The sequence below is a fragment of the Gossypium arboreum genome, chromosome 12 (assembly GCF_025698485.1).
Source record: "Gossypium arboreum isolate Shixiya-1 chromosome 12, ASM2569848v2, whole genome shotgun sequence".
Classification (NCBI taxonomy): Eukaryota; Viridiplantae; Streptophyta; class Magnoliopsida; order Malvales; family Malvaceae; genus Gossypium; species Gossypium arboreum.
The window spans coordinates 35,763,058-35,787,590 of record NC_069081.1 but is presented as its reverse complement, the minus strand read 5'-3'; the positions used below and the strand labels follow the sequence as shown (position 1 = coordinate 35,787,590).

Here is a 24,533-nt window from a genome sequence, read left to right as displayed (position 1 = left end):
ATCATGTCACGCGAAGAGTTCACCGAATCGGAATACCCATACTTGGTTCAAGAAATGCGAAGAATGGCGACTAAACGAGACCAAAGTGATCGAGTTTCTTCAAGTCGTAAAACAGAACCAAGAACCCCACGGAGATATACCCCCGACTACTACCTGAAAAAAAGTTCCAATCGTGATTCCTTTTCGTCATCTACTTCGAGACAAAGAGATTCATACTATGACTCATATTCATCAGCGAATTCGAGAAGTGACTTCGATCGAAAGTCCTTTTCATCAAGAAATTCGAGAAGACGAGAAGTCAATTACGATTTTGATTCGTTCCAAGATGCCGTTCGAAGAGAAAGACATACTCCTACTAGATCTTCAAAGAAATCTTACTCGGAGTATTCTTCACAAAGTTTTGATTGTGAATCATACGCAAATAGTTCTTCATCTTTTGAACAAGATTTGTATTCTCATCGTTCTTTTGTACATTCTTGTAAAGAGAAAATAAAGAAAAGAAAAGAAAAAGCAAAAGAAGAAAAAGAAAATGAAATAAAAAGAAAAGAGAGGCAAGAGGCAAGTAAGAGAGAAAATGAGCGAATCTTGAGAGAACTTGAAAAAGCCTTTGAAAAGCAAAAAGAAAATGAAAATGAAAATGAGATTAAAAAGAGATTGAAAAAGAGAACAAAAAGAAATTTGAGAGTGAAAAAAAAGATGAAAAAGAAATTGAAACAAAAGAAATGAGTGATTCAGAAGAAAAAGAATCGATTGAGAAAACAAGTGAGCAAGTGAGGATTATTTCTACTAACCCACCTGTTCGATCTTCTTGTGAGTTAACTTTTCAGGTTCCTAGAAGTTTGTGCGACCAATTCCATCTACATTACCTTCCAAACGAGAGGTGTTTTAGGTTGTTCGAAAAAGGTAAGTTTGCGAATGACTACCACCCACTTGCGATCGAAGGTAAGGAAGGTAAGGATTCTTTGTTTATTGAATCAAAGTCACTTGATTTGGATAATTCTTGTTCACTTACTGTTGTTAACGAATTTGTTTTAAAAGGTGCCATATACAGCTTTTCTTATGACAATTACTGATACGATCCGCCTCGGGGTGAGTCGAGCCGTATGTGAGTTTGCCCGATCGTCTACGAAGAAGTAGCGTTCGATTTGGTCAAAAGGATGTTTAACGTAAATAATGGCGGAAGCTATGTAAAAGGATTCAAAGATGGGTTTATGGATATGAAGTTTATGTAGATGGATTTATGGATATAAAGTTTTTGTAGGTTTGGTTATAATGAAACGAAAAGATGGAATGGAATGGAAATGAAAATGATCTAAAAAACAAACACGAACCAATATTAGAAAATATTGACCCAAATGTTTATAAGTTTTCAAGGTGGTCAGATGGAAAATATGAGAACCTCGACCCGCTACTTAGAAAAGTAGGAACCTTGGTATGTTTGAACGCCACACTACGAGTTTAATGCTCGTGAGCTAAGATTAAACTCCTAAGCTGAGATGTGCAAGTTTAATGCTTAAATAAATATGTGCAAATTTTATTTAATGCATTAAAAACAAAACCGAGTTAAACTAAAATGAGCTAAGCTTTAGCTCGTGAGCTAAAGTTGAGCTGAGATTAAACTCCTAAGCTGAAGCTGATACGAACCTCCTCGGAAGAGTCGAGTCGTATTAGTGTGCCCGATCGTCAACAAGAAGTTACGTTAGGTTTAATTGAAAAGGTCAGATGAAGGACAGAAGGGTATTGGTTTTGGGTTCGGATTAGAATAGGTAAGAAGAGTTTGAAAATTCGGGTTTGGAGTCCGAATAGGTATGGATGAAGGAATTGGTTCAATTAGGTAAATGGGGAATGGGGTTGAACAAAAGTGCAAACAAGAACCAATACCGATTTGGTATCGACCGTTGTTTATAAGCTCTTTTAGTTCAGTTTGAATTGGTAAAGGAAAACCTCGACCCACTATCTAACAAGATAGGAACCTCGGTATGTTTGAACGCCACACTACGAGTAGTGATAAGTTCGGTTTCGACAAAGAGCAACGGCTGACACACTAGAACGCTAGGAAGCCAATCGAATCTTTGAACGAAATTTGAGAAAAGTTTTTGCCTAACAAATTTGGCAGCATAACATTAACAAAAGTCCAAAAAGTTCTTTACAAAGTAACACAAGCCACAATTTATAGTGAATGCAAGGGATAGCCGAATAGGCTCTTGAGGTAGCTAAATGGTTTCTGAAAATTCCAGAATTTTTGATGAAGCTTCCTTGAAGTTTCTTGTGCATAGAGAATGGTAAGGGGCAGCTTCTAGATGCCTTGATTCAATAGAAAAATTGAATGCATTGTTTGGGAGCTGAAATGCCATCAATAGGTTCGGCCAAATGCTTGAATTTGGAATTAATGCTGCTGCTTGATTCAGCCGAATGTTCATGTGATTAAGGAGCTGTCTAGAGCACTTCAATAGTCTTAGAATGTGAACAAACCGATTTGAACAGCCACACATGTGTGAACAAACAAAACCGAACAGCCCTTGGTGTGAAAGGAATAATCAGGTGGGTGTGAACAGCCTTAATTTGTCTTGGGCAGCCAATCGGTCTTCTTGAAGAGTTGTAAGGTTTGGCTGAATGGTCACTTAGGGAACACCAAAGATCAGCACACCAATTTTAAATCATCCATGCACCTATGTCGTCCAAGGGTAATGTACCTACAACATTTAATTCAGCAAATTAAATCCCTTTTAGACACATTAAATTCGGCAGCATAAATAAAACTTGCACCATAAATTAGGCTGGACATAATTAATCTTTGTAATAGTTAAGACATATTTAATTGGTCCTAATTAATTAAGTACTTTAATTTAGAACATAATTAAAACATGTCCAGATTATGACAAATTAATTATTAAAACAAATAACTAATAAAACTAACAGCAACTTAAATGATTTATTCCAGCATAATAAACGCAATAATGAAATGAGCTGAAACGAGCTCGTTGAGCTAAGTTAAGTTGAAGTTGAGCTGATTTGAGCTTGAAGGAGTATGCATGGTTTGCTTGGCTTGCTGGTCCAAGAGCTTTCAAGAAGTCCAGCAACGGTTTCACCCCAAACTCTATCAACTAAGGTTGTTGTTGCATCTTTGAATCTCTTTGCTCGAGCTCGGGTGATCGGTCCTACGGGCAATTCGAGAGGATCTTCATTGGCAGCCGACAACTCGGGAGGTGTGGTTGTATCAGAAGCTGAGCTAAGGTTTAGCTCATGAGCTGAATATGAGCTAGGAGTGAGCTCGGTTTAGCTCAGGCAAGTTGGATTGAGCTCGAATAAGCTGGATTTGAGCTGGACGGAGCTAGTGGAGCTGGAAACGAGCTTGGATCAGCTTGCCAACATGTCAATGCTCGGCTTGACAGGCTTGTTCGATGAAGTTCGCGGGGCGTGCTCGTATCAATTTTCAAACCATCCATTACTAATAAAAAAAAAACAAGAAATCTCATCAAGGTACGAATGCGTTTCAGAAACCAAAACATCAACAATGTTTCCATCAACATTCAAAGGGGGTGGTTGAATCTTAAAAGATTCAGAAAACTCACCTTGTTTTCCCATATGAATGAATGAATGTGGATCGGTTTGAGCAGTACCTTTTTCAATCAACGTAAACCTCCTCTCTTCGGAAAGATAGTAAAGTCGTTGCTCTTTACTTGAACTAACCTGAAATGTAGGACAAATACAAGAACAACTCGCGTTTCTCAAAGTATCACCTTCACGAAAAGTAAAGGGGTTAGTGACACTATAGATGTTCAACTTTAAGGGACATGCTAAATCGCTGCCGGATCAAAAATATGAGTTGGCCTTACCTTTTAAAATGACACAAGAAATTTATGGATAGCCAAATAAAATGATCAAGGAACGATTTTATATTGTATTCATAATTTTAAATTTCGCTCCCTTAGTCAAAAGCCAAGCATCAATCAAACAAAATTGGTCGCACAAAATTTGGAATGCTTGAATTTTTCACATATCGAACCAAAATAGCAAATTCTAGGTTTAAACACATAAGTTTGTTCACTTGCTAGAAAATGCGACAAAGGTTTCATGCATGTCATGATTTCAAACATGCTGATCCAAAAGAATTTGTGCATATACAAAAACAAATAATCCAAACTCCTTACATTCATCAGGACAGATGGGCATAAATTTAAAGATTTTGCACAAGGCAGTAGTTGATTCACATAATCACCACAATCAAACAACTTAAATGTCTTTCGTGAAGAATCGTTACCATGTAAGATGATATTATGTGATTGCGATTTAATCGGACGTCATCAACAAGTTTTACACCACAAAACAACTCAAGAGAACACTGCCTCATACTTCCTCTTAGAATGGACTTATCAACCACAAACAAAGAATAAGGGTTAATTAAATCAAAATAAAGGGATCTTTTATAAATTAAGCCATCGAAGATTTTACCGACAACTTTCAAACCTGTTTGCCGTGGCTCGATTTCTAAAGATTCCTTATCTTTGAATACTTGCGGTTGGATTTTATCTTCAACCTTTCCTTTTCTGATCATACAAAAGCATCTCTCATCAGGAAAGTATTGAAGTTGAAGTTCGTCACAGGATTGTTAGGAACCTGAAAAGAAGAGGTAAGACGAGAAGAATTCATAGATTGGTTAGTGGAAACAACACTCTTTTTCTTGCCCTCTATCAACTTTTTCTTTCATTTCTTTTTCTTCAAGAACAATTGTTTCTTCCACGCTTTCTTTTTGCTCACTCTCTTTTTCAACTTTACTTTCTTGCACACACTCTTTTCTTTTTCGCTTCTCTCGATTTCTTTTAGAATCCACTCGCTTTCTCTCATGATCATCTTTTGCCTCTCTTTCTTTCACTCTCTTTTGTTCTTTTTCTTTTCAACGGCTTTTCAATGACTTTCTCAATCTCTTTCAAGAATCTCTCATTTTCTCTTACTCGCCTCTTGCCTCTCTTTCATTTCTTTTTCTCTCATTTTTTCATTACAACTTGAAGATAATACAAGTGAATCAGCATGATAAGTATTTTGTTCGAAAGATGTGAAATCATTTAGATAGAGTTCACGATCAATTCTTCGAGAATGAGTCTTCGTGGATGCATACGAAGAGTTACTTGGGCTCCCTCGTTCGTTATCTCGAAAGACCTTAGACTCGAAGCTTTCTTTCTTTCTACTCGAATTTCTTGTCGAATAGGTATCACGATAGAAATCTCTTCTCAAGTAGTCATCAGATGTGTGTCTCCGTGATGTTCTTGACTCCTTTTTCTGACTTGGAATAATTTGCTTTCGTTGAACTCTTGCTCGATGGTCTAGCTTTTCTTGGACAGGCTTGATTTTTCGATCGAGCATGCACTCCATCTCTTTCAACAAATTTTGAAATTCAAAGGCTGAAAACTCTTCTCGAGACATGATTAATAGATGAAAAGAAAAATGAATAAAACAAAACAAAAAATGATTACCTTACCACAAACCTCACTAGTCACTCACAATAAAATTTGAATGGCACTCACACTCGTGTTTGCACTCAAGATCGGCTTTTTCAACACTCTAATGCTCTCACAACACTCGTGCCTTTTACCTCTCTTTACCTTTCTCGTGATTTCGTAAGCAGATTCGCCAAGGCTTAACCTTAGTCTAGGTGGTCGGTTTCAAATGGGTAACAAGGGATGATGTGATTTACAACTGGGTAGGCTTACAAGAAAGAGAATAATTCGGGTATAGTGTGGCGAAAAGGTCAAGGATGGAAGTGGATGAGAGGGTAAAGGTTTAAAGATTGAAAAATGGAGAAGAAGTAAAACTATGTTCAAATTTTCAGACTTTGTTTTTTTTTTCAAAATTTTTGTTTGAAATTTTTTTCGTTTTTTTGTCGTTTTTTTAAACTTACTTGATGAGTCACAGACTATTCCTGGAGTAATTTTGAATGCTCGTACTCCTCGTTTTTGTAGCTCTGATACCAAATGATACGATCCGCCTCGGGGTGAGTCGAGTCGTATGTGAGTTTGCCCGATCGTCTACGAAGAAGTAGCGTTCGATTTGTTCAAAAGGATGTTTCAACGTAAATAATGGCAGAAGCTATGTAAAAGGATTCAAAGATGGGTTTATGGATATGAAGTTTATGTAGATGGATTTATGGATATAAAGTTTTTGTAGGTTTGGTTATAATGAAACGAAAAGATGGAATGGAATGGAAATGAAAATGATCTAAAAACAAACACAAACCAATATTAGAAAATATTGACCCAAATGTTTATAAGTTTTCAAGGTGGTCGATGGAGAATATGAGAACCTCGAATTCGCTACTTAGAAAAGTAGGAACCTTGGTATGTTTGAACGCCACACTACGAGTAGTGATAAGTTTGGTTTTCAACGAAGAAAATGGATGACACAACTAGAACACTAGGTAGCCAACAAATCTTTGAACGAAAAGAGAGAAAAGTTTGCCTCACAAATTTGGCGAATATCATTAACAAAAATATTCCAAAAAAAAGTGTTCCTTCAAAAGGCTGGTTACATGAATTTATAGTGTCAAAAGGAAAGCTAGCTGAAAGGTCACTTTTAATGAAGCTAATAATGAGGCCTAATGAAAAGTCACAACTATAGAAATTCTATTCCAAGTAACTCCAGCCTTCAATTTGATTTACTTCTTCAATTAAGTTGCTTTCAAAGTCTTTTGAAGTCTCCATGAGCAACCGAAAAGACACCAGCTTCTTTGATGGAGAATTGAATGCATGTAGTGATTACTCATGAAGCAAACGGTTATGGAAGATGAAACAAAGTTGCTGCCTAATTTAAAGAAGAATAATGCTCTCCTTTAATTGATAGAAACAACTTCTTAATGATATTTAAAGCCTCTTTGTAACAACCCTCTCTTTTGTAACTGAAATCTCTTGAAAAGTCACCTTATTGAATGCATAACAGCCTTTAACAGTAATAGATGGGAGCTAAAAAGTCACCTGCAATTAACACATGTAACCGTCACATTTATTCATTTATTAAGCTTAAAACAAATTAACAACTAACTTAAATAAATGAACTAACACTTATGCATCATTTATTCCAGCAACAAGTTTAATTAAGAGAAGCATTATTAAATGAACTTAAATTCATGCATCAAAAATTATCCTAGGAACTAGATTATTTAAAGAAGCAACTATTAAATAAAGTTCAACAAAACACTTATTAATTAAACTAAGATGAGTTGAATAAATGTCCAGCAACTCATTTATTAAACTAAGATGCTTAAATGCATGGTTTAAAATGCAAACTAAATGAACAAATGAGTTACTTAATGCAAGACTTAATTTAATGAAGTTGACTTAAACTAACATCGGAGTCACATAATGTATGACTTTATTAAATGCAGAACACATAATGCATGTCATAATTAAAATATGTATTTAATAAATAAGACATAATTAAAGACTAAAGTAACTAAGATAAATCAAGTCTTTATTCCAACAGCATAAATGAATTTAAAGGTCTCATTTTGCATTTGGGCCCCTCAAGTTTAGGCCAATCTCGATGTCGTCGAGATGTACCGAAACATGATGCGACCGGGATCGCATCAATTACTACATTGGCAAATTTGTTGACAACATTGGATTAGTTTGCTCTAAGTGAATTTTGAACATGTTTGATCAAAGTCTGTCACGTAAAAATTCTGATGTGTTTGACCCTACAAACTTTTGAACTCATGTGTTAAATCTTTATGTTTAAATATGCCTGCTTAATTGATTTGTGGTAAATCTGCCTGTATGAAAAGTTGCATGTTCGTTAAAAATTCTTTGTTTGGCATCCATGTTAAAAGATCTTCACATGATATGTGCAATTGTGTTCTTCATGAACAATCTTTGAGTTTTTGTGCTAAATTTCTATGTAGTGATTTGCATTCCCGATTAATACTCTTGAAGTATGAACCTTTGCATTTTGGTATGCTCGGTTTTGTCAAATCAACATGTGTGTTTAAACTAGTGAAATATAATTCCTGTGGTGAGTTGATAATATCTTTTTCTAATATGTTGCTTGTTGGAATTCCTAAACAAGTTCGTGTGTTCAAGCCTGGTATTTGCTACATGAATTCATTTTATGGAAACTTTAAGCACTTTGCATCATTTGCAATCAAAATATGTTTGCTTGATGTTCAAACTTTTGATAAGAAGGTGAAATTCAATGATTTGGGTTTCAATTTTGATTTATTTATTAATCACCTTATTTGGCCACATCTGAAATTTTCGTTTCATTTCGAGAAGGTAAGGCCAACCTATGTTTTTGGAATTGAATCAAATTTCCATGGTAACTTTCCTTTTCCATTTAAGTCCATAGTTTTCGATAATACTAACCAGTCTTATTTTTGTGAATTCCACCCCTCGAGGAGCAAGACCATCATGGTGCGTCACCACCTATTCAAATTTATCGGAGTAATAGGTTTGTCTTACGTTATCTATCCAAAGAGAGAAGATTCATTTTGACCGAGAAAGGTAAACCCAATCCTCAATTGTCTTCTCTTCATATACGTCAAGGTAAGTCATCCAAAATTTTCAAATATCTTTGCTCAATTCGATTGAAGTTGAAAATTCCACCGATTGGTTGTTTGGAAATTATTTATACTTTGATGTGATGGATTTTTCCTTTTGGCATTGTGATGATGTGATTATTACGTTGGAATTTGGAGACTCCCTCATGTTGTTCAAAAACGAAAGGAAGAGTTAGCATACCTTTGGCCATGGCATACCTTGCATGAGCAAGACAAGGGACCAAATGAGTTACTATATTCGATTAAAGAAATTAAAATGTTTTGGATGAGGAATAATGTGTTTAAGTGGCTACCATCAGTTTCAACCAATTACCCCTTGATCCAACTTAGTTTTCATGTTTGTAACGATGGTCTAACGAAACTCTTTGATAAATTTATGTATGCTTGCTTTGACCAATTGAGATTTTTGGCATATGTTCAATTGAATGAATTTTTTATGAACTATCGAACACATTTGAATTTGACTCCTTTGAGTTTCTTTTTACCGACTGTGGTAAGAATTTTTTAGGTTTGCGTGACATCTTCCATCCCATTTGATCTAGGAAAACCATGCACGAGTCAAAGTTCTCCCATGGATAAACAGCTCGACTTGAGGACAAGTCGCCTAAAAGAGGGGGGAAATGATATGAGCACGCCCCGCGAACTTTATATAGCAAGTCTGTCAAGCCGAGCAATGACATGTTGGCAAGCTGATCCCAGCTCATTTCCAGCTCCACAAGCTCCGTCCAGCTCAAATCTAGCTTATTCGAGCTCAATCCATCTTGTCTGAGCTAAACCGAGCTCACTCCTAGCTCACTTCCAACTCATGAGCTAAACCTTAGCTCAACTTCAGCTTAGGAGTTTAATCTCAGCTCAACTTTAGCTCACAAGCTAAAGCTTAGCTCATTTTAGTTTAAATTCAGTTTTGTCTTTAATGCATTAAATAAAAATTTGCTCATATTTATTTAAGCATTAAACTTGTCTTATATTAATGTTTGTTATTAATATGTCATAGTCATTACATAAATTGATTATGTTCACATAGCTGAATTAATGCATGACATTAATGTGTTCACATCATGCCGGATTTATGAATGTTCATGAGATATCTTGATGACTTGTTTATTTCATGTAGGTACATCCCTTTGGACGGTACAATGTATGGATGAAGAAACATATCTTTTGGGCATTCCACACTCATGAATGAAGAAGTATTAAATGCTGGTGCATGTACGGCTAGATGCAAGGTTTCTACAAATTCCTGCATGTGTCGAATGCATGTATGGACATTAAAGGCTAGTCCATGAATGGATCAAATGCATGGGATGATAGAATGCATGAATGGCTTAAGTGCATGTATGGTGGCTGTCTCCTAACTTTCCAAGGCACTTATTCGGCCAAGAAGTAGCTGTTCACACTTTGAATTGACCTATAAGCTACTACACATGCATGGATGGGTTCAAGAACGTCCAAAGGAAGGAATTAACTCAATAATTCAACACATTGATTGAATTAAGTGTATGCACAAAGGGGAGAACGAATTTACTAGGTTCATGCTGCCATTTATGAACCTACATGCTATTAAAGAGTTTAATTATGAGGATACATGTTCCATACAAGTGCATGAACGTCCCAAGGAGATGAATGCAACCTTTGGTGCACATACAAGTCACTTGAAGCCTTTCTTTATGATTAAGCATTCATGCACACACTTAGGGGGAAGAAAGTGTCCATTCAACTAGTTCATGAATCATCCAATTTATGAACTATTTTAATACATTAGTGTGAATGTTTTATTATTGTGTGAACACCTAGATGCCGAATTTGAATGGTCATCTATGTGCCTATAAGTATTTGTTTTCTTCAATTGTAAGGGACTTTTGGCCAAATTTGTTAATGAACATTTGTTCTTGTGAGGTTGCTTCCTCTCATATCTCGTACAAGTTTCGAAAGACTTATCTGGCTTGTGCTAGTGGCGTCAATCGTCTTGTTTGAACTTATCACCAATCTTGGTGTGGTGTTCACCTATCCATCTATCCATCTTTTCACCTTAACAATATAGGAACCGGGGTGACACTTCTTAGTGTTGAATCATTCCTGGCGTTGAGTTCATTTTTCCATCCCCCATCTTTCAACTTTCCTTCTTGTAACCAAACTGACCCATTTATCCATCACCCATCTTTGCTACACATAACCGAACCTATTACTAAACTTACCCTTCTTGAAACCTTCCACTTATTCTAATCTATTATTTTATTTTATTACTAAAATCTGAGGCACGAACGACTCTCTCGAACTACGATAGGGCGACTACGTGAATTCGACTCATCTACCCGGGCCGGATCACATCATTTGGTATCAGAGCTTGTAAATCGAGAGGCGTCGATGTTCGTAACAAGATCGAAATAGGTTCGTAGTTAAAAAAAATTGAATTAAAAAAAATTCAAGTTGTAATTTTCGTTCTCTCTCTTATAATAGTGATATTGTGAAGTATTAAAAAAAAGACAAAAAAATATACGAAATTATAAAAAAAAAGAAAAAAAGTGAAGTGATCAAGTTCTTCTTTTGTTTATATTTTGACCCGATGGACTAAGTGTTCTTTTCATCAACTTTGCACCCCATTTCCAAACCGCCACACTACACCAAAGACTATTTTTCTGTTAGCCTACCCGTACACCGTGACATTCTAACCTTTGTAACCATCTTAAAACCGACCCCAAGGTACCAAGACAAGTCGAAAGAAACAAAATACGAGGTTACGAGAGTAAGCTTGAGTGGTAAAAGGCTAGAGTGTGTGAGAACATTCGAGAGTTGAAAAGCCAAAAACGAGCGAAAACACGAGTGTGAGTGCCATCATTCTTTCTTTCCGAGCGAAATTATGAGGTTTGTGGTGAGGTACTTAATTTTTTTTATTTTGTTTTGTGATCTAACATTTTCTTTTTAGCAACAAAAATCATGTCACGCGAAGAGTTCACCGAATCGGAATACCAATACATGGTTCAAGAAATGCGAAGAATGGCGACTAAACGAGACCAAAGTGATCGAGTTTCTTCAAGTCGTAAAACAGAGCCAAGAACCCCACGGAGATATACCCCCGACTACTACCTAAAAAAAGTTCCAATCGTGATTCCTTTTCATCATCTACTTCGAGACAAAGAGATTCATACTATGACTCATATTCTTCAGCAAATTCGAGAAGTGACTTCGATCAAAAGTCCTTTTCATCAAGAAATTTGAAAAGACGAGAAGCCGATTACGATTTTGATTCGTTCCAAGATGCCGTTCGAAGAGAAAGACATACTCCTACTGATGTGATCCGGCCCGGGTAGATGAGTCGAATTCACGTAATTGCCCGATCGTAGTTCGAGAGAGTCGTTCGTGCTTTGGGTTTTAGAACTAGAAGTGAATGAAAATATACGGGTAAGCGGAAGGTTTCAAAGTAGGGTGAATTTAGTAATAGGTTCGATTTAGTAGCAAAGATGGATGATGGTTAAATGGCTCGGTTTGGAATAACAAGAAAATAATTCGAAGGATGGGAATAGAAAACGAACTTAACGTCAGGAATGATTCAACACTAAGAAGTGTCACCCCAGTTCCTATATTGTTAAGGTGAAAAGATGGATAGGTGAACGCCACACCAAGATTGGTGATAAGTTCAAACAAGACGATTGACGCCACTAGCACAAGCCAGATAAGTCTTTCAAAACTTGTACGAGATATAAGAGGAAGCAACCTCACAAGAACAAATGTTCATTAACAATTTTGGCAAAAAGTCCCTTTACAATGAAATGTGCAAACTATTTATAGGCTAATAAATAGTAGCCAAATGGACAAACTAATAACTTAAAGACTAATTAAATTCAGCTATGAATGCACTAGAATAATCTAGAACAAGTCTTTAATGTGCTAGGACTAAATTCGGCTGATGGGAACTCCATTGGACAGCTTCATGTGTAAGCAAAGCATCTTGGATGAATGTGTAGTCTTAGGAACTCAATAGCTTGTCTAGATTCGGCCATGGAAGGAATGAATCAATCAAAAAGTGTCTCTTGGCCGAATAGGTGCTTAGGGAAGTCATTTGGACAGCAAACAATTCATGTATTTCACCCACATACATTCGGCCATGCATGAACTAAAAGGGAGCTTGAATCTGGCCGTACATGAACATGCAATAAATGCCTTCATTCATGCATGTGTGCCATCCTAAGTGAATGTATCTTCTTAATCCATATGCATGTAATTAACCTCCCATGTACATGAACTTAATTCCCTCCAAGCATTGAACCAGGCCATGCATGAATCTTCTCATTCGTTGAACTTTCCCGTTCATGCATCTCTTCATGAATGTACCTTCCACATTCGGCTAACCTACATGAATTAACACACAATTAATTAAAAGATTACTATTCATAAAAAATCATAATTTAAATTAATAACTAAACAATTTAAAAGCAATAATTAAATTTAGACATAATAATTATAAGTCAACTTATGAAGTAAATTCGGCTAGCTCAAAATTAGTCAAAACACTTAATGAGCTGAAATTGAGCTAGGGGTTTCGGCATGAGCTGTAGCAAACTTAATTATAAACTAAATTAAGACTTAGTTTATTGAAAGGAAGAAAGAAGGAGCTGAAAGTAAGCTCGGTTGAGCTCAAACAAGCTGAAACGAGCTTAAATGAGCTGAGTTGAGCTGGACGGAGCTCGAGGAGCTGGAAATGAGCTAGGATCAGCTTGCCAACAATGCACGGGTCCTTTGGATAGTTGCTTCAAGCTGATTTTGTGAGCATTGGCCCTTGTTTCGAACCAAGGTTTTGCATTAGAAGCTAAAATAGCTTCTAGGAAATGTTTAGCATGAGCTTGAGTTATAGGTCCTTTAGGCAGCTCGTTTAGATCTTGGTTTGCATTCAAAGATGCCCCGGGCGTGCTCACATCACCTACTAGATGTTCAAAGAAATCTTACTCGGAGTATTCTTCACGAAGTTTTGATTGTGAATCATACGCAAATAGTTCTTCATCTTTTGAACAAGATTTGTATTCTCATCGTTCTTTTGTACATTCCTGTAAAGGGAAAATAAAGAAAAGAAAAGAAAAAGCAAAAGAAGAAAAAGAAAATGAAATAAAAAGAAAAGAGAGGCAAGAGGCAAGTAAGAGAGAAAATGAACGAATCTTGAGAGAACTTGAAAAAGCCTTTGAAAAAGCCTTTGAAAAGCAAAAAAAAAATGAAAAAGAAAATGAGATTGAAAAAGAGATTGAAAAAGAGAACGAAAAGAAATTTGAGAATGAAGAAGAAGATGAAAAAGAAATTGAAACAAAAGAAATGAGTGATTCAAAAGAAAAAGAATCGAGTGAGAAAACAAGTGAGCAAGTGAGGATTATTTCTACTAACACACCTGTTCGATTTTCTTGTGAGTTAACTTTTCAGGTTCCTAGAAGTTTGTGCGACCAATTCCATCTACATTACCTTCCAAACGAGAGGTGTTTTAGGTTGTTCGAAAAAGGTAAGTTCGCGAATGACTACCACCCACTTGCGATCGAAGGTAAGGAAGGTAAGGATTCTTTGTTTATCGAATCAAAGTCACTTGATTTGGATAATTCTTGTTCACTTCATCGTTGTTAACGAATTTGTTTTAAAAGGTGCCATATACAGCTTTTCTTATGACAATTACTACATTGGCAAATTTGTTGACAACATTGGATTAGTTTGCTCTAAGCGAATTTTGAACATGTTTGATCAAAGTCATCACGTAAAAATTCGATGTGTTTGACCACGCAAACTTTTTGAACTCATGTGTTAAATCTTTATGTTTAAATATGCCTGCTCAATTGATTTGTGATAAATCACTGTTTGAAAAGTTGCATGTTCGTTAAAAATTCTTTGTTTGGCATCCATGTTAAAAGATCTTCACATGATATGTGCAATTGTGTTCTTCATGAACAATCTTTGAGTTTTGTGCTAAATTTCCATGTAGTGATTTGCATTCCGATTAATACTCTTGAAGTATGAACCTTTGCATTTTGGTATGCTCGGTTTTGTCAAATCAACATGTGTGTTTAAACTAGTGAAATATAATTCGTGTGGTGAGTTGATTATATCTTTTTCTAATATGTTGCTTGTTGGAATTCCTAAACAAGTTCGTGTGTTCAAGCCTGGTATTTGCTACATGAATTCATTTTATGGAAACTTTAAGCACTTTGCATCATTTGCAATCAAAATATGTTTGCTTGATGTTCAAACTTTTGATAAGAAGGTGAAATTCAATGATTTGGGTTTCAATTTTGATTTATTTATTAATCACCTTGTTTGGCCACATCTGAAATTTTCGTTTCATTTCGAGAAGGTAAGGCCAACCTATGTTTTTGGAATTGAATCAAATTTCCATGGTAACTTTCCTTTTCCATTTAAGTCCATAGTTTTCGATAATACTAACCAGTCTTATTTTTGTGAATTCCACCCCTCGAGGAGCAAGACCTGTCATGGTGCGTCACCACCTATTCAAATTTATCGGAGTAATAGGTTTGTCTTACGTTATCTATCCAAAGAGAGAAGATTCATTTTGACCGAGAAAGGTAAACCCAATCCTCAATTGTCTTCTCTTCATATACGTCAAGGTAAGTCATCTGAAAATTTTCAAATATCTTTGCTCAATTCGATTGAAGTTGAAAATTCCACTGATTGGTTGTTTGGAAATTATTTATACTTTGATGTGATGGATTTTTCCTTTTGGCATTGTGATGATGTGATTATTACGTTGGAATTTGGAGACTCCCCTCATGTTGTTCAAAAACGAAAGGAAGAGTTAGCATACCTTTGGCCATGGCATACCTTGCATGAGCAAGACAAGGGACCAAATGAGTTACTATATTCGATTAAAGAAATTAAAATGTTTTGGATGAGGAATAATGTGTTTAAGTGGCTACCATCAGTTTCAACCAATTATCCCTTGATCCAACTTAGTTTTCATGTTTGTAACGATGGTCTAACGAAACTCTTTGATAAATTTATGTATGCTTGCTTTGACCAATTGAGATTTTTGGCATATGTTTGACTGAATGAATTTTTTATGAACTATCGAACACATTTGAATTTGACTCCTTTGAGTTTCTTTTTACCGGCTGTGGTAAGAATTTTTTAGGTTTGTGTGACATCTTCCATCCCATTTGATCGAGGAAAACCATGCACGAGTCAAAGTTCTCCCATGGATAAACAGCTCGACTTGAGGACAAGTCGCCCAAAAGAGGGGGGGAATGATATGAGCACGCCCCGCGAACTTTATATAGCAAGTCTGTTAAGCCGAGCAATGACATGTTGGCAAGCTGATCCCAGCTCATTTCCAGCTCCACGAGCTCCGGCCCAGCTCAAATCTAGCTTATTCGAGCTCAATCCATCTTGTCTCGAGCTAAACCGAGCTCACTCCTAGCTCACTTTCAACTCAGAGCTAAACCTTAGCTCAACTTCAGCTTAGGAGTTTAATCTCAGCTCAACTTTAGCTCACAAGCTAAAGCTTAGCTCATTTTAGTTTAAATTCGGTTTTGTCTTTAATGCATTAAATAAGAATTTGCACATATTTATTTAAGCATTAAACTTGTCTTATATTAATATTTGTTATTAATATGTCATAGTCATTACATAAATTGATTATGTTCACATAGTGAATTAATGCATGACATTAATGTGTTCACATCATGCAATTTATGAGTGTTCATGAGTTATCTTAATGACTTGTTTATTTCATGTAGGTACATCCCTTTGGACGGTACAATGTATGGATGAAGAAACATCTCTTTGGGCATTCCACACTCATGAATGAAGAAGTATTAAATGCTGGTGCATGTACGGCTAGATGCAAGGTTTCTACAAATTCATGCATGTGTCGAATGCATGTATGGACATTAAAGGCTAGTCCATGAATGGATCAAATGCATGGGATGATAGAATGCATGAATGGCTTAAGTGCATGTATGGTGGCTGTCTCCTAACTTTCCAAGGCACTTATTCGCCAAGAAGTAGCTGTTCACACTTTGAATTGACCTATAAGCTACTACACATGCATGGATGGGTTCAAGAACGTCCAAAGGAAGGAATTAACTCAATAATTCAACACATTGATTGAATTAAGTGTATGCACAAAGGGGAGAACGAATTTACTAGGTTCATGCTACCATTTATGAACCTACATGCTATTAAAGAGTTTAATTATGAGGATACATGTTCCAACAAGTGCATGAACGTCCCAAGGAGATGAATGCAACCTTTGGTGCACATACAAGTCACTTGAAGCCTTTTTTTATGATTAAGCATTCATGCACACACTTAGGGGGAAGAAAGTGTCCATTCAACTAGTTCATGAATCTGCCGAATTTATGAAACTATTTTAATACATTAGTGTGAACGTTTTTATTATTGTGTGAACACCTAGATGCCGAATTTGAATGGTCATCTATGTTCCTATAAGTATTTTTTTTCTTTCAATTGTAAGGGACTTTTGGCCAAATTTGTTAATGAACATTTGTTCTTGTGAGGTTGCTTCCTCTCATATCTCGTACAAGTTTCGAAAGACTTATCTGGCTTGTGCTAGTGGCGTCAATCGTCTTGTTTGAACTTATCACCAATCTTGGTATGGTGTTCACTTATCCATCTATCCATCTTTTCACCTTAACAATATAGGAACCGGGGTGACACTTCTTAGTGTTGAATCATTCCTGACGTTGAGTTCGTTTCTCCATCCCCCATCTTTCAACTTTCCTTCTTGTAACCAAACCGACCCATTTATCCATCACCCATCTTTGCTACACATAACCGAACCTATTACTAAACTTACCCTTCTTGAAACCTTCCGCTTATTCTAATCCATTATTTTACTTTTATTACTAAAATCTGAGGCACGAACGACTCTCTCGAACTACGATCGGGCAACTACGTGAATTCGACTCATCTACCCGGGCCGGATCACATCAGGTATGAAGGGTAAGAACCAAATGGTATTATGACATGGTACGAATGGAATGGTCGGTTTAGGTACAATTGGTAAATGGAGAAATGGGATTGAACAAAAAGTTCAAACAAGAACCAATACTGATTGGTATCGACCCATTGTTTATAAGCTCTTTTAGTTCAGTTTGGAATTGGTAAAGGAAAACCTCGACCCACTATCTAATAAGATAGGAACCTCGGTATGTTTGAACGCCACACTACGAGTAGTGATAAGTTCGGTTTCGACAAATAACAACGGTTGACACACTAGAACGCTAGAAAGCCAATCGAATCTTTGAACGAAATTTGAGAAAAGTTTTGCCTAACAAATCCGGCAGCATAACACTAATAAAAGTCCAAAAAGTTCTTTTACAAAGAAAAATAACAAGTATTTATAGCCTAAAGACTAGCTAACTGAATAGACACTTTACATACTTAATAATTAAGTAAAAGTCTCATGAATGCATCTTGAAGATTCTAGAAGGAAGTCCTTTGATGTTCATGACCAGATTCAGCTATGGTGGAGATGTCTTGAAAGTTCTTCATGCTTAAGGAAATGAATCATGAATAAGAGACTCCCTTGGACATTAGCTAGGTTCGGCCAACTTGAGTAATTGAGGCAATTAATTCATATTGTTTGGTGAAAAGTTGGGAATTAATTGAGGAGACTTCATGAGCCAAATTAAGTGTGAATGCCGATTCTTGAAGAGTCCATAGGTGTGAACACTTTGAATTGAAAGCCCATGCCATGTGAACATAATGTGAACGGAATTTTAAGGTTCAAGGAGGGAGATGTTCGGCCACATGTATGAAGTAATGGGAAGCCTCCTTTAGCCGAATAGTCACTTGGAAAAATTGAAGGAGTAGCACACCATACATGAATGGGAACATTCATGAACCTTGAACACATTGAATGTGGCCATACATATACTTAACCGATCATGCACCTAGGAGATTCAAAGCCCTTAACAGTCCATGCACCTCCAAAAAGACATGTTGCTTCAAGCTCCATACATCCATTGAGTTTCTACAAGAAAATGTGAAAAAAATTAATTCAAGCTAATGTGAACACAAATGTAAACATTAAATTCGGTTATGACAATTTAATTAATATCAGTAAACACTTTTAAGACATATTTAATAAAACTAATGTGAACTAAATTTAATATGTGGATTATTAATTAACTAATTAATGAACTTATTAAATAAAAATTTAATAGCAGTCAAATGATGTCAAAGTAGTCTTCATGAGCTAGAATTCAACTCATCAGCTAAAACCGAGCTGGACTTAGACTCATGAGCTGGTAGTGAGCTGGACCCGAGCTGGGGAACTGGAAGTGAGCTGGTGGCGAGCTCGATGGGTTGAGCTTGACTTGCAGGTAGTTGCATGGTGAGTTTAAGGAACTGGAATCAGCTTTCTCAGAGTGTCCTAATGGCGTTTCAATCCAAAGTTGAGCTACAAAAGCTGTGATAGACTCCTTAAACTTCTTGGATCGAGCTCGAGTAACAGGACTTTGTGGTAGCACCATAGAATCCTTGCTCGAACTAGCTGAACCATGGGGCGCGATCGCATCATTCCCCCCTCTTCAAAATGACTTGTCCTCAAGTCGAAATCTGCATTAAAAGGGGTTAAATCTAACACATTAAAAGTAGCGCTGACATTATAATCTCCTGGCAAGTCAATTTTATAAGAGTTTTCATTTATTCGCTTTAAAACTTGAAAAGGACCGTCTCCGCGAGGCAGTAGCTTAGATTTCTGTTGGGTCAGAAAACGCTCCTTGCGATATGAATCCAAACCCATTCTCCGGGTTCAAAAACTACTCTTTTTCGGCCTTTGTTCGCATTACCCACATAGGACTCAGTCCTAGCCTCGATATTGGCCCGCACCTTGCTATGTAAATCCTTGACAAAATCTGCCTTTTTCTTCGCATCTACATGGACAAACTGATCAGTAGGTAAAGACAATAGATCTAAAGGAGTCAAGGGATTAAAACCGTAAACAATTTCAAATGGGGAGAATTTAGTCGCAGAATGGACAGAACGATTATACGTAAACTCAATATGGGGTAGACAATCCTCCCATGTCTTCAAATTCTTCTGAACGATGGGCTGAAGCAAAGTAGATAGAACTCTACTGACAACTCCCATTTGGCCATCGGTTTGGGGGTGGCAGGTGGTCGAAAATAGAAGTTTGGTCCCTAATTTACCCCACAAAGACCTCCAAAAGTGACTTAAAAATTTTGCATCTCTGTCCGACATGATCGTACGAGGAATGCCATGTAGTCTAACGATATCCCTGAAAAATAAGTTTGCAACATGAACAGCATCGTTAGTCTTAGTACAGGCAATAAAATGAGACATTTTTGAAAATCTATCAACAACAACGAAAATAGAATCCTTCCCCGTTTTTGTGCGCGGAAGTCTGAGAACAAAGTCCATGGAGATGTCAATCCACTGTGCTTCAGGAATGGGCAATGGTGTGTACAAGCCATGGGGTTGAACCTTTGATTTAGCCTTTTTGCAGGCTATACACCTTTCGAAAACTCGCTCCACGTCTTTTCGCATCCGCGGCCAACAAAAATGTTCATGGAGAGTGGCTAGCGTCTTATTGACTTCGAAGTGTCCCATAAGCCTGCCACTATGCGCCTCATGCACTAATAGGTCTCGAACAGATCCACAAGGAATGCATAATTTACCTTCTCGAAAAAGATAGCCCTCGTACCTATAAAAATTTTCAAAAGGACCTTTCTCACAAGAAACAAATATCTCTCCAAAATCGGAATCGTTTACATAGGAATCTTTTAATAATGCAAAACCAAGAATCTTAGAATCCAAATATGATAACAGAGTATACCTTCTTGAGAGCACATCAGCCACGATATTATCTTTACCTTTCTTATATTTGAGGACATACGGAAACAACTCAAGGTATTCAACCCACTTAGCGTGGCATCGGTTCAACTTATGTTGGCCTTTGATGTGCTTCAAGGCTTCGTGATCGGAGTGAATAACGAATTCCTTAGGCCACAAGTAATGTTGCCATGTCTCAAGCTCTCGTATGAGCGCGTACATCTCTTTATCATACACCGGATAGTTGAGTACGGCTCCATTGAGTTTTTCACTAAAGTAAGCCACAGGACGTCTGTCTTGTGTCAACACGGCCCTGATTCCAATGCCCGAAGCATCGCACTCGATCTCAAAAGTCTTCGAGAAATCTGGAAGGGCAAGCAAAGGAGCGTTAGTGAGACAATCTTTGATTTTAATAAATGATTTCTCTTGTTCATCGTTCCAAATAAAAGAAGAATTTTTCTTAATAACACTCGTAAGTGGAGCAGCAATAGTGCTAAAATTTGAAACAAATCGTCGGTAGAAACTTGCTAGGCCATGGAAACTTCGAACTTGCGTAACGCTCGTAGGCCTTGGCCAATCTCGTATGGCCTTAATCTTCTCTTAGTCTACCTTGACACCATCCGCACTAACTACAAATCCTAGAAAAATAGTTTTGTTAGAACAAAAAGAACATTTCTTTAAATTAGCGTATAAGGTCTCTTTTCGCAAAACTTCTAAAATAGATTTGAGATGACTTACATGTTCTTCCATAGATTTGCTGTAAATCAATATATCGTCGAAATATACCACACAAAACTTACCGATGAAAGGCCTTAAGACATGGTTCATTAGTCTCATGAACGTACTTGGAGCGTTGGTAAGGCCAAAAGGCATAACCAACCATTCGTATAGTCCGTGCTTGTTCTTGAATGTCATTTTCCATTCGTCTCCTTCTCGCATCCGAATTTGGTGGTAGCCACTCTTCAAATTGATTTTTGAGAACACTTTGGCCCCACTAAGCTCATCTAACATGTCATCTAAGCGAGGAATGGGATGACGGTATTTGATCATTATCTTGTTAACGGCTCGGCAATCCACGCACATGCGCCATGTTTCATCCGTTTTCGGTACCAATAATACGGGAACAGCACAGGGACTTAGGCTCTCGCGAATGTAGCCTTTTTCCATCAGTTCATTGACTTGTCTTTGCAACTCTTTGGTCTCCTCCGGATTGGCTCGATGGCGTGTCGATTTGGAATAACCGCTCCGACGAAATTAATTTGATGCTCGATTCCACGAAGTGGTGGAAGACCACTCGTGGCTTCTTCCGAAAAACGTCTTGGAAATCCTCGCAACAAAGACAAAATAGGAGGGTAGGGTATCGGTAAATCGTTAGTAGAAATTAATGCTTCCTTGTACAAAAGTACAAGAACAGTTCGATTCATCACCAAAGCCTTCCTCACATCACTAACTCTTGCAAAAACACTCATTTTCTTGATTTTCTTTTTTTTTTCTTCTTTTTCTTGGATATTTTTCTTATCACTCTCTTTTGTTTTCTTTTTCTTATTTTTCTCTTCTTTTATTTTTTTACAACTTTCTTTTTCTTTTTCTCTCTTTTGCTCAACAGAAGCTTTTAGCTTGATTTGGTCTTCATACACTTGTTTGGGAGTCAACGGCGCCAACGTCACATTCTTTCCCATGAATTTGAATGTATACCGGTTGGTATACCCATCGTGTTGAACTCGTCTATCAAATTGCCACGGTCGGCCAAGTAACAAATGCCCCGCATGCATCGGTACGACGTCACAAAGAACTTCATCCGAATACTTACCGATGTTGAAAGAGACAAGTACTTGCTTCGTTACCTTAAGCTCTCCTCCATCATTGAGCCATTGAAGTTTGTAGGGGCTCGGATGCTTGGTAGTAGGCAAACCAAGTCTTTCAACCATCATGGTACTTGCTACATTGGTACAGCTGCCTCCGTAGATAACGACGCTACAGACTTTGCCTCTGACTTGGCATCAAGTGTGGAAGATATTCTCTCGTTGGAGATTATTCTCCACGCCTTGGAGACTTAGACTTCGTTTTACAACAAGTAGTTCTCCTTCCATGGGTTGTTCCACGTCCTCCTCGACTTCGGAAGCCGATTCGGATTCTTTCTCCTCCTCATCCTCCGTTTTGATCTCACCACCGGCTCGCAATACCATGGCCCTTCGATTTGGGCATTGGCTTGCTATGTGGCCTCTTCCGAGACACTTAAAACACTTAATATCTCGATTTCGATTGTATGACGATTCGGGTGCCTTGCCTTTGTTCACTTCGGCGATGGGCTTGTTGGTTTTTGGAGGTACCGTGGTGTCCTTCCCTTGAGGATTGGCAGGTCCTTTACTTGATCCTTGGCTCCACTTTGAAGGGCTAGAAGTGGGAAACCCTCGACTTGGGCCTTTTCTCTTGAGTTGTCTTTCCACCTTGATGGCCATATGGACCATATCAACCACTTCAATGTAGTGTTGTAATTCCACTACGTTTGCTATATCTCGATTTAGACCAACCAGGAATCGCGCCATCGTTGTTTCAGGATCTTCTTGGACATCCGCTCGAATCATCGCGATTTCCATCTCTTTGTAGTAATCCTCGACACTTTTGGACCCTTGCGTGAGATTTTGGAGTTTTTGGTGCAACTCCCAGTGGTAGTACGCAGGGATAAATTGTCGCCTCATCACCGCCTTCATTTCGGTCCATGTAGAGATAGGACGTTCACCGTTACGCCTCCGACTAGTGGTTAGTTGTTCCCACCAAATCATGGCATAGTCCGAAAACTCTATTGCTGCTAGTTTCACCTTTTTATTCTCGGAGTAATTGTGACAATCGAACACCAACTCTATCTTTTTTTCCCACTCAAGATAGGCCTCTAGATCTGATCTTTGCGTCTTCGATCTCATTGTCGGTGTTGCCTACGTCGATCACTAGCATTAGCCTCTTGTTCGCTTTCAAGTTCACTAAGGTCGTTTGCTTCATCGTCTTGGACCCTTCGTCTTCCCTGATTCTGATTTGGCCTCTCCCGTTGATGTGAGCACACCCGGGGCATCCTTGAATGCAAACCAAGGATCTATTGAGCTGCCAAAAGGTCCCATGACCCGAGCTCGAACCAAGCAACTTCAAGATGCTATATCCGCCTTTGTGATGCGCATTTGGGATGATAACCAGCTCTATAACGTTGGAGGAGCTAAGAATAACTCCTTGAAGACTCCATGCACCATTTTGCAATCTGACCTCAGCTCCTCTTCAGCTCCCCCATGCGCCATTCAGTTCCCATTAGCTCACTTGAGCTCGTTTTAGCTCGTTCGAGCTCAAATTTAGCTTGTTTCAGCTCATTCCTTTTTCATTTCAATAAATTAAGTATTAATCTAGCTTATAACTAAGTTTGTTACAGCTCATGCCGAATTCCCTAGCTCAATTTAGCTCACTAAGTGTTTTTGACTATTTGAGCTAGCTGAATTTATTATAAGTTGACTTATAATTATTGTGTTCAAATTTAGTTAGTGATATTAAGTTATTTAGTTATTATTTTAAATTATAATTATATGAATAGTTGTGTGTTATTTAATTATGTTATTTAATTTTGTAGGTTAGCCGAATTTGGAAGATACATTCATGGCATTTAATGCAAGGTGCATGAACGGGAAAGTTCATTGAACGGGAGGATACATGCATGGACCGGTTCAATGTTTGGAGGACATACATTCATGTACATGGAAGGTTAAGCATATTGAAAGGTGCATCTCCCTTGGATGGCACACATGCATGAATGGGGGGTAATCAATGCAAGTGCATGTACGGCTAGGTTCAAGGCCCCTTCCAAGTTCCATGTACAACTGATGCATGTGTGATACGACCACACCTCCCGAGTTGTCGGCTGCCAATGAAGATCCTCTCGAATTGCCCGTAGGACCGATCGCCCGAGCTCGAGCAAAGAGATTCAAAGACACAACAACAGCCTTAGTTGATAGAGTTTGGGGTGAAACCATTGCTGGACTTCTTGAAAGCTCTTGGACCAGCAAGCCAAGCTAACCATGCATACTCCTTCAAGCTAAAATCAGCTCAACTTCAACTTAACTTAGCTCAACGAGCTCGTTTCAGCTCATTTCATTATTGCGTTTATTATGCTGGAATAAATCATTTAAGTTGCTGTTAGTTTTATTAGTTA

General features: G+C 37.6%; 1 pseudogene; it reads right to left on the bottom strand.

Annotated features, from left to right (window-relative positions):
• Positions 1–18,768: 18,768 nt before the first annotated feature.
• LOC128285395 (uncharacterized) lies at positions 18,769–23,178 on the bottom strand (annotated as a pseudogene).
• Between the last annotated feature and the right edge of the window lie 1,355 nt (positions 23,179–24,533).